At 31.3% G+C, this 11,413-nt stretch overlaps 1 long non-coding RNA gene across 1 annotated transcript; it reads left to right on the top strand.

Moving 5' to 3' along the window:
• The first annotated feature begins 4,704 nt into the window (after positions 1 to 4,704).
• Positions 4,705 to 10,507, top strand: LOC111085256. Its single transcript, XR_002610081.1, has 3 exons — positions 4,705 to 4,716; positions 8,527 to 8,598; positions 10,169 to 10,507. It is a non-coding gene; the product is annotated as an uncharacterized LOC111085256 (long non-coding RNA).
• Positions 10,508 to 11,413: the final 906 nt, after the last annotated feature.

Genomic DNA, 11,413 nt, shown 5'->3' with positions numbered 1-11,413 from the left:
TTTATCTATAATTAATGTATATACAAAAGTTTGGAGATAATGGGACCAGTGAAATGTTTGCATTCCAAGGAATCTATTACATTCTGATTCCTAACTGATGATATATGTTCGCCCACGAGTACAGAAGGTCCTTGAAGAGATACTCGAGCTACTTCTAATAATAATGTAAAAAAGAACAAATAAAGTAAAACTTAACAAAAATCAAATACTGTAATGAGAGAAGAAAGTTGTTAAGTTACTAATACTACTGCCAGCTTTTGTAATTGGTTCGCTCATCAGCCGTGGTTTGAGGTGTTTCTTTGAAGGTTTTGTCGTTGCAAACTTGTAGTTGCGACCTGCTTGTATTCAGTACACATGTTGAATATGACGTTAACTGCAATAAACCTGAAGTTAATAATGAATCAGCTCATAACGAAAATGTAAATAAGTAACAGAAACAAGAGTTTGAATGAACAGACGTGTTACAATGCTAGCGATAAGATCAATTTTATTAGGCTTAACATATTTCATTGTTCACCATTGTAAAGATTTGCTTGTGAAGTGCTTCAATCATTACATTTCTATCATATCTGGTTAGTTTCGTTGGGCTATGGGTAAAAAAGTGGTATTGTGAATCCTGTTTTGCCAGATGTAGTTGTATCTGGTATGATGTTGAAGTATATTGCCATACGGTAGATACGATCTTTGAAACTTGACCATCTGTGTAGACAGATAGTGTACGTGTACAACAGTCATGGTTATGTGCGATCTTCATCTGTGTAGACAGATAGTGTACATGTACAACAGTCATGGTTATGTGTGATCTGTGATATTGTGATTGAATTTGTTAGTATCTGAGGTGATTGGAGTAGTACATAAGGATATTGAGTCTCTGCCACTAACTGTATAGCCAGTTGTGGGAAGGCAGTTACCCTTAAATTTCTTAAAGTAGAAATGAAGCCACCCTAATATTTCTACTAATTAAACTTCCAACCTACACCCTTACAGAAATATATCAAATAGAACTATAAGATATTAAATAGAACTGAATATAACTATACACCATACCTTGAAACTCCTTATGTAGTTCTAACTCCCAACATCCTCCCTTTCTTCTGAAGATTTATTAAAGTATAACAAGGGAACGCAGAGACAAGCTTAGCTACTTGAAGATAGTCTTTCCATCCCGGTTATACTGAAAAAAAAAAAACTTGAAAAATTGCTATTAACTACTTATAAGCTAACGTAACTAACTAACTCCCTCTTTATTTTTATAAGGTATTTTCCTTAATCGATAGTTTATTTTCTAAAATATTTTTGTATTTATTAAAAAATAAAGTAAGGTATTTCTTTAATTACCTGTCTTTATAGCAGTTATCTTTCAGTTTATTTTTTAATAATAAAACATTATCCATAAAAAATGATTGTTATTACAGACTATTAAGGACCGTTTTAGTTGAGATATAATAATACCTTTTAACCTGATACACGGAATAACACTATTAGGTGTGGGTAGACCAAGAATGGAAAAAATAACTTCTCTTCTTTTATCAAAAATAGTCAACTGCAATGTACTTTCTATAAAAGTAATGCCCAAATTTAAATAATTAGCAGGGACCTCATTATCATTATTACTTTTTGAAGCCTTATATGTTTGTATATACATATAAATTATTTGTAATAACTATGGAAACAGTGAACGAACTGCGTATAAAACAAATATTATGGGATTCTTCCACTCGATGTTATACAAATGAATTGCATCAGAGTAATCACGTGTTGATAGCTTACATTGTGACTGGCTGTCGTCCGACCAATTAAACAGTGCCATACCAGTATAATGTCTATAAAAGTAGAAGCAGTCATACTGTTCTCAGCAGTAGTATGGTAATTGCACTAATGACTCTCAGGATAGAAATGCCACATACCAAATATGTAGAAATCAGAGCTTCCACTTATAAAGATTGCAACATTTGAAAGATTAAGTAGTCTACGCAAAGGTAGAGAAAGGAGAAGGGAATCATGGTCAACATGTGATGTTTGCTGTGAAACATGCTGGGGAGGGGAATCAATGCATTAGTATATTAGCTAGTGGTGTTGCAGATCTACATAAGATTGGTGGTACAAGTAGATATATACTTCAGGAACAAGACCTACTGGTAAGGAATTCATCTTTCAGCAAATAGTAACATCGGGTATGCAGTAAATGTAAGAAAGCAGCAGCTTATAGAAATCCCACAACCATTAGTTGAATTGTGGCGAGTAATATCAGACATTTTGACCAATATTTATAACCATATGTTAGTTGACGTATGATAACACGAAAACAAGATGAAATACTCTGTTTTAGCAAATAATATATATAATATTACAATAATTGGTCACTTTCAATTAATGTACATGAGCTTCTTTTACACTTTGATTTCACCACTTTATACAAAAATAAAACTTTGACTGATTTGGTAAGTTTTAACATATTATTTGGACAGTTTGAATAAATATTGGAATTTACTTTTACTAAAAAACAGTTTAAATAAAGTTTATTTAGGTTTTTGTATTTACAATAATTCCCTTAACTTTCCAAATCAAGTATTTAACAAGTTTAAATTCCTATCGGAGATAACTGCATTCAACTAATATTGATAATAGATATTTATCTTTCTTTGAAACTATATTCTTAAAACAGTGTTATTCCCTGAAAAGTATATACTTTAGCTTTTCGTTCAAATAGTTATCTAAATTATAACATTTTTAACTAATATTTAAACTTTTCCTTTAATTTATTCCTCTCTATTAATTATACAATGTACTAATAACGCTGTACGTGATTTAGATGTGGATATATATAACTATTTTTCTAATTGTAAAGTCCATACTTTTAGATTCGATGAAACGTGGACTTAAGTTGTAGATTTTTGCCTTCCTTTTGTTATTAGGATTGTCCTTTCTAACTAATTTAAAAGCATGATAGTTCAAGAACTAAATGATTTGCTCATGTTTCTAATGATATTCCTCTTTACATGAATAACATTTCTTTATCGACAGATGTGTCATATTTTAACAGTTTTAAGTGGTATGCAAGAAAATAACTAAATTATATATATATATATATATATTTGTAATCGATATCATTAGTCACTGAATATTAAATAGCTTTATTTAGTTCATGTATTAAATATTTTTACTGTATATTGTAAAATATGTTTCAAATATTTTTACTGATGGTGTAGATGGCGCTAGTCATTCGAGGTCGTCTTCTATTAGAGCTAAATATCTGGCCTGGAAAAACAAAGCTCAAATAGTCCCAGTTAACTCGATTTGTACTCAATAGGTGAAATAGAACTGGTTTATTAATCATGCCATCCAGTGGCACAGCAGTATGTATGCAAACTTACAACGCCAGAAACCGAGTTTCGACACTCGTGGTGGGCAGAGCACAGATAGCCCAATGTGTAGCTTTGTGCTCAAACTCCAAACAAACAAATTATCGATCACATCTACCATGGGTTTCATGGTTAGATACTTAGATACTGAGGCACCACAGTAGTTGCTATGGCTAGAATAGTACCTATTCATACTGACGTTCCACCAAATGTATAGTAAATCCTATTTTCTACATATAGATACTGATTTTCTTCCATGGCTTTAGTAACAGGAATCTTGTATATGGACACTGTAACAATACCATTGCTGTAGTGCCTAAAGTATTACATTTAGATAGTGATGACTTAAACAGTATATGTGGGCAATGAGATAGTACTTTTTATGACTGTGATGCCCGATGCTGCTTATATGATGAGTCTTAAGTATGTAGTGAGACCCCACAACTTCCGTGATACTGGCATTAGCACACATAAATATCACTTAAAGAGAGCAATCTTGTGAAAAATATATAAAACAATGTTAAACCTACGAAAGCAGGATGTGATATACGAATAAAAAATGAAATCTTTCTGCAGGTTAACTTAGGGTAATCAGGGGTAAAGTAAACGATGTGCATCAAATGGCTCAATAAGTGCATCTTATGGAAATATTAAATTAATGAAGATCAGCGCCATTTTTGAACAGATAAAGTAGGGAGACTGTTTGTTAATAGAGAATTTGCTATTTCTTTTCAGCAAAGTTTTTTTCTCTTGTAGTAGCAAAGTTTGTTGCATTTGTATACATTTACACAGTCATGTGACAAAGTCATGAAATAATAATTTTGCTAGCCAAGTCTTTATTTTTATATTACCAGTAATCTTTCAGAACGGGTAAGGTTAAATGGTTTTTATATACACGCAAAATTACACAAAGACTATCTGCACTTTTCATTCCTAATTTTGAACTGAAAGACTTAATGGAAAGCAGTAACTCAACAGCACTCACCTCCAACTCTTGTGTTTGATCGAATAGTAGGATTTGATCACTATTCGATCAGTGGATTAGTCAAAGACTTAAGGTGCGGAGCGCTGTTTTGCGTAATGAGACAATAGCTAACAATACTCGTATTCATAGACAGGCATGCTAATTACCAAGTTTATGTTAAATATCTTATACTCTCTCTCTCTATGGATGTTTCCATTAGTTTAGACTTGTTGATAATGCTAAATCAAGAGCTGATAAAGATGTATAGAAAAATCGTGTTTTTAGAGAAAACAAGAGTATTAAAAATTACAATTTTAAAATTAAGTAGGGATACTGCAACAAAAAGTAATGAAACAAGAATTAAATCCACAATCAAAAAGTTTATAAAATGTAATCCTAACTTTGGTCTACAGATAAGTGGATAAATCTGCCAAAGTAGGAAGCAAATTTTATAAAGTTGTGATTGTGTTTTTAATTCTTGTTTCATTACTTTTTGTAGCAGGATCCCTAATTTATTTTAAAATATATAATTGTTTAATACTGTTGTTCGTTTACTTTTTATGTTATACCTGCATGAAATATATACTTTACCTTCAGAAACTGTCGCGTGTCTATCCATCGAAATGTAGCGCCTACTGTTGGGTTGAAAAGATATTTAAGTACGTCCATAATATGTTTACCATTTATATTATATTTGTATATATATATGACTTTTATCGGAATATTAAAATCGGATACCCACAGACCAGTCAATTAAGCTGGAGAAATCTTGTAGCGATAGTCCGATTTGCCTAGGTGCTAGCGCTACTGATGTTATCAGGTAGGTAGGTCGTAGACGAAAAAATTGCTGTTTTACAAATTTCTGAATTGTTATACCGGAAATGTTAGCGACCTTTGTAGCGTATTATTAGTGTACCTGCGCAGATTATATCGTAACCAATAATTGGAATGGTCGATTTTTCACTTTGGAATTCGATAGGGTGGTTTTTCGGCGCGTGAATTATTTGGAATCTTTGTCGATCCCTACTATTAAATACTACCGTACTAAAAATAACTCTATATATAATGAGTATGATAGCGTGACGTTGTTAATATTAACACTGTAAATGTTGAGAATAAACCCTATTGATGATGATTCTCTTCGATTCTACCTTCTACCATTGGATCTACTCAGAACCTTTCATTTTACAACCAGTAAAATTACTGAAAATAAATTTGTAAAATGAGAACAAGAAACGTATGACATCTCATAATGTTTTAAATATTTCCATGTTAAACGAATGGGTTACTGTAAAAAATGTCCAGGTCATAGGAATATCACTGTAAAGGTTAGAAATGAAAGTTAAAGGTTTGATATAAGGAAAATTATGATATATACTCAGAATACTGATATATTATGTGACATTTCGTATGAAAATCTGAACAGCGATCCCACTGGAAAAGTTGATTTAAAGAACAAAATGATATCTAACGGATTTAAAAAAGTAAAATTTAATCAAACTTCCTGATAACTTGTAGTTGTCGCATACAGAAGCTCCTGAATATATGAACTTGTAAAGAAGTGATCCTTCCCCATGTGTCTAACTGTTTAAGATTTGAAACTCACTATTTGTTTCATTATTACTTGACAAACTACTATACCCTAATTTTGAACGGAGTTCTAGCACATCTTGATATAACTAATCCTATCCTTACCAAAGAGCACTTTCAAGTATTGAAGGCACATGTACACAGCACCCAATGGCACAGCGCTAAAATCCGGATTTTGACACCCGTGGTGGACACAGCACAAATAGCTCATTGTGTAGTTTTACCTTTAACTACAAACAAACAAGAACACGTACATACCAAATTTCAAAAATTAAGTAATAATAATAATAATAAGTATGTCAGCAATTTTTAGTTCAAAACATTTTATAATAAATAACTTGTCATTTTGTGAGATTTATTTAGTGTAGTTCACAAACAAACAAAAAATTAAAGCTCTGTGAAGCCTAGTCTATGAGAATTACACTTGTTGATGATTCCTTCAGAATATTTATATCCATCACAAAATACAGGCTTATTATATTTGATAAGATACGATAATCCTTTGAACATATAATTATCCCTTTTTTGTTTGTCACGTGATTTGTTTCCCTAATTTTATCAGTACAGTCTCTCGTCCCTACCCTTTTATCATCTCGCAGCATGTGGAGTCAACAACTACTAATGAAACTTAGCTTTCAAAATAGTTACAGGTAAAGTTTAAATACATTAAATTTAGCAGATTATAAGCTATTTGTGTCTATGTAATGTCAATGGAGTGGCATGAGAAATATTGTATGGTTTTATCATAAAGTGATTAGATGTACTTCTTGCAGAGAAGAACATAGAAATCTAATGTTAAGTTTAGAACGCTTAGAAATAAGCCACAAATCTGGGAATTGTTTAAACATTTCTTTCGATGTTCTTTTCATTCCTTAAAATATGTTTTGTTCAGTTATATTTGGTTTGAAGCTACTGAACCCTGATTTCTATGATAAGATATCAGGTAACTTAAGAGAGTTCATTATACATCGGCAAAACCTTCTGATGACTCAAATGTATATTTTTTATATCATAGTTAAGTTTATCATATTCAAACACCAAACATAAATAAATAAGTCATAATGTATTTAAACTAAAACTATAGTTATTAAATATGAATTGATCTTGACCAAGAATACTTTTAGCAAAAATGTTACCTAGATTGCCCTGACACTATTTTGAAAGGTCAAGTGTTAGGGACCAATAGATTTTGGCCAATTTATGTGTCGTTTTCTAATAACTTATAGCCGAATGTGATGACTACTGTTATTGGCAAAATAAAGACTTAAGTCAGCAAGTAATAATGATGTCAATGATAATAAGGCGGGATTACATTGTGGGGACATGGTATGATTGTACAATCCACTCTAAAGTTAAGTAGATGTTGGGAAGGACCCTATGCTATAATGAAAATAATCCACCATTGGTTCATAGAATCCAGAAAAACAAACAATCCAAGACAAGGGTTCTCCCCTGTCATTATCTTCGGAAATATGTCTGCGAGAGAGTATATATTTTGCTAACTGCAAATAAGACTTCACCAAAGGTAAGTCAACAAGCTGAATAGCCCAATTCTTTTTTAACGCAAAGGTACCCAATAAGCTATCTGCACTTTTTCCACCACGAAGAATCGAACCACGGATTTTAGCTTTGTAAATCCGTAAACTTAACGCTTGTGCATTGGGTGACTTGATTTAAAAAAAACGTGTGTTTTGAATATTCCTCTTTGTTTTTTGTGAGCCCCTCTCCAGTGGCACAGCGGTATGTCTGCAGACTTACAGTGTTAGAAACTGGGTTTCGATACCCGTGATGGGCAGAGCACAGATAGCCCATTGTGTAGCTTTGTGCTTAACGTTAAACAAACAAACAAAAAAACAACAAATCTTTTGTCAGATAGTAAATTCTATTTTTATTATTATGGTTTTTTTTATCGTTCATTTATTATTTCCTTCTATCGTTTAGTTTATCAATGAATTTTTAGTTGCATTAAAATGCTAACTCACCAACTACATAATCATTTGTATTTTGAGTAAATATATATGTGTGTGTATGATGAAATTGTTACCAGCTTCTCTAGCGGTCTCTCTAAAGTATTAATTGTAATTCACTGACATTGGACACTAATGAAATGGTGTGAAGCTCTTGTTGTCTAAAGTATTGACTGTAACTTTTCACTCACATTGGACACTAAAGACATGATGTGAAGTTCTTGCTCTCTAAAGTATTAACTGTAATTCACTGACATTGGACACTAATGAAATGGTGTGAAGCTCTTGTTGTCTAAAGTATTAACTGTAACTATTCACTCACAGTGGACACTAAAGAGGTGATGTGAAGTTCTTGCTCTCTAAAGTATTAAAAGTAACTATTCACTCATCAAAAAAAAAATATATATATAAATATATATATATAAAAGTATTGTTAAGTAGCTTAAAAAATGAAACTGTTTTTACTATTAAGGTATTAGTATATTCAAAAGAAATATCTTTTTATTTATTTCATTTGTTTTCAAAATTGAATACATTTTAATGATTTTGTAGTTTTCTTAATTTGATAAGTTATATAGATAATTATTATTTATGAAGTTAAGTAACCATTTATTAATAGTGTCAGTAATTTTTTCTTCTTTAGATTATCAGCCATCATACTTACTTTTCTAGAAACAATGTTTGTAGTGATTCTCTTCTTCGAGGCTTCTTTCAGGTAAAGGTACTTGTATATTATTGTTTGTAAAGCAAAAGAAGACAGTACAATTACAATATTTGTGTAATTTTAAATTCTTTTCCCACAATACTTTCTTGATGCCTTGTAACAACCACTAAAAGTCTGTTATAGTTTTTTGTTGACAAGAAAATTTTCCAGAAACAAATCTTTTTTTGATTTGCTGCTTGCTTCATCAAATGCCTAGCCTAAACCTCTGTTTACATGTATTTTATATTTCCTTTCCAAAAGTTTTTGATAAGATATACAAAGTTTGTTTTTAAATTTCCTAAGGCATTAGATAACATGATCCAAAAATGAAATGAACATTATTTTGGTGTTGGTAAATGGACTTAACTTGTCTTACATGACCTGAATAGCTAGAATAGCTTATTGCTCTCACCAACAATCCTGATCTAAGTAATATTTAAACAAAGTAAAAGTTTGTCATTTTAACCTAATTAAAAAGACTAACTCATTCAACTCTGCAACAGTTAGGTGTTTTCAATCTGAATCACAAGCAAGACACTCGCTAATAGCTTGTCATGTTCGACCTAAACAGTAATGTTATAGGATTCTGCAGAAGCTAGTCACTACTTACCTAATCAACAAGAAAAACATATAGAATTTAACAACAGTTTGTTATCTTGGATCTAAAGAATTCAACAAGCTTGTTAATTTATGGAACAGCTAGTCGTACTTAACTTCAACAACTAAACAGAGTTGTAGAACTCAAAAATAACTAGGCATTCCCAACATGAGTAACAGATGATCTTGAACAGCTTTTAAAACTCATTGAAGAAAATAATAACTAGTCATTTCCAACATGAGTAACAGATTATCTTCAACAGCTTTTAAAAATCATTGAGGAAAATAACAACTAGTCATTCGAGACTGATAACAATATAAATTTAAAAATGTTAGCAATACATGAAAAATAGCTATTCCTAACCAAAGCAAAATCTGAACATGCAGAAACAGTTAGTTATTGTTACTGTGTTTAACCAGATTTGTAGAGTTGAGCAGAAATTAGTGATTATGGAGCAATGTAATAAGACATACTCTCAGATCTCGGTTGTAGCAAGCCATTCTTGACCATATTAAGAAATCAAACTTTTAGAACTGTAAGAACTAGTGATTTCTGGGTGAGAGATCTGAAAGAATAAGTGGTATTTTTAGTTTAACTTGTGCATTAACAAACGAGCTATATGAAATAAAAGGTTTTTCAATTTAACTGAATCAACGTTGGGTTTTCAAAGGTTTGAATAAAGCTGTTTATAGCCACAATGGTACAGGATGTTATTGTGAATTGAGTGGAATGATAAATTTGGATTAAACTGAGAACAAGTCACAACGGGGTTGTAGGGTATTGGTATGGTAGCCAATTCCAGTTTGTTAAAAGTTTAATGAAAGTGTCTAAATTTAATAATACAGAAACCATTTGGTAGGTTTTGTTACAAAATAAAGTAATGATTATAATATATTTACATATTATTTGTAGTATTTTATTTCTAAATAGTACCATAATCAGTATCTAAAAAAAATATTTTCTTATGTTTTGTTTGGTTTTCAGAGATGAGAATAAGGATAAGTGTTTTCGCTGCTGGCAACGACTCCAGTGGTTAGATCTGTGGAGGAAATCTGTACTCTATTTTGGAATGTCGATTCTTTGTTTTATCAGACCGTCTACTGTATGGTTAGCCACAGTTGCAGGTATCGCTGCTTAATTTATCACAATTTTATCTACAACAGACTTGTACATTCTATTAAAAACTTTCCACATTTCTTGCAAATATGCATAGTAAATACAGTATTATAATCAACCTTCCTTCTTCAATATGGGATCCATTCATTGGACCAACCCTGTGCACATTTGTTTAAACTGTTGGTGTCTCTAAGAATTTTATCATTATATGGTGTTAAATGTACATTGAACAGCCTTGGTAGAGTTCCGTACGTATATGCTGTTTTTTGATGCTATATATTAGCATTAGAAAGGCTTACTATCTGGAATCAGTGTCATATGATATTTTTGTGTGTAATGTTTTTTTAAATGTTACTTGTTAGGTGTGCTATTTATTCATTTGTAATGGTCTAAAATGAACACTGCTACAATCAGGGTTCAACAACAAAAAACAACAATTTATTTACAATAACAATAATTAGAAATAAATTCAACACTTAGCAAGACACATTTAATAAACAAGTCCCTGGCCAGGACTTAACACCAATATTAATAAATCAATGGAATTAGGAAAAAGAACCAGAAAGAGAAAAACCTAATTAAAAAACAATAAAAAAATACAGTAAATATAATATTCTAACAATACCTTTCAATTTCGATAACAATATCAAGTGATAAACAACAATAATTTACTAACCATCTTGTGACTTACTCTTTCTTAGTGAAGCTTCTGGCAGGGTATTTATTCACACAGTACATCACGAAAGTACAACCTCATGATCATAAATTTACATACTCTTCTGCTACATTAATAGTATCTGTACATCCAAGAACTTCACATCATGTCTTTAGTGTCCAATGTGAGTGAATTGTTACAGTTAATACTTTAGACAACAAGAGCTTCACACCATTTCATTAGTGTCCAATGTCAGTGAATTACAGTTAATACTTTAGACAACAAGAACTTCACATCATGTCTTTAGTGTTAAATGTGAGTGAATTGTTACAGTTAATACTTTAGACAACAAGAACTTCACATCATGTCTTTAGTGTCCAATGTGAGTGAATTGTTACAGTTAATACTTTAGACAACAAGAACTTCACATCATGTCTTTAGTGTCCAATGTGAGTGAA

Source organism: Limulus polyphemus, unplaced genomic scaffold (genome assembly GCF_000517525.1).
Source record: "Limulus polyphemus unplaced genomic scaffold, Limulus_polyphemus-2.1.2 Scaffold296, whole genome shotgun sequence".
Classification (NCBI taxonomy): Eukaryota; Metazoa; Arthropoda; class Merostomata; order Xiphosura; family Limulidae; genus Limulus; species Limulus polyphemus.
Note: the sequence above shows the minus strand (reverse complement) of the source record. Positions and strands in the feature narration are given on the sequence as shown.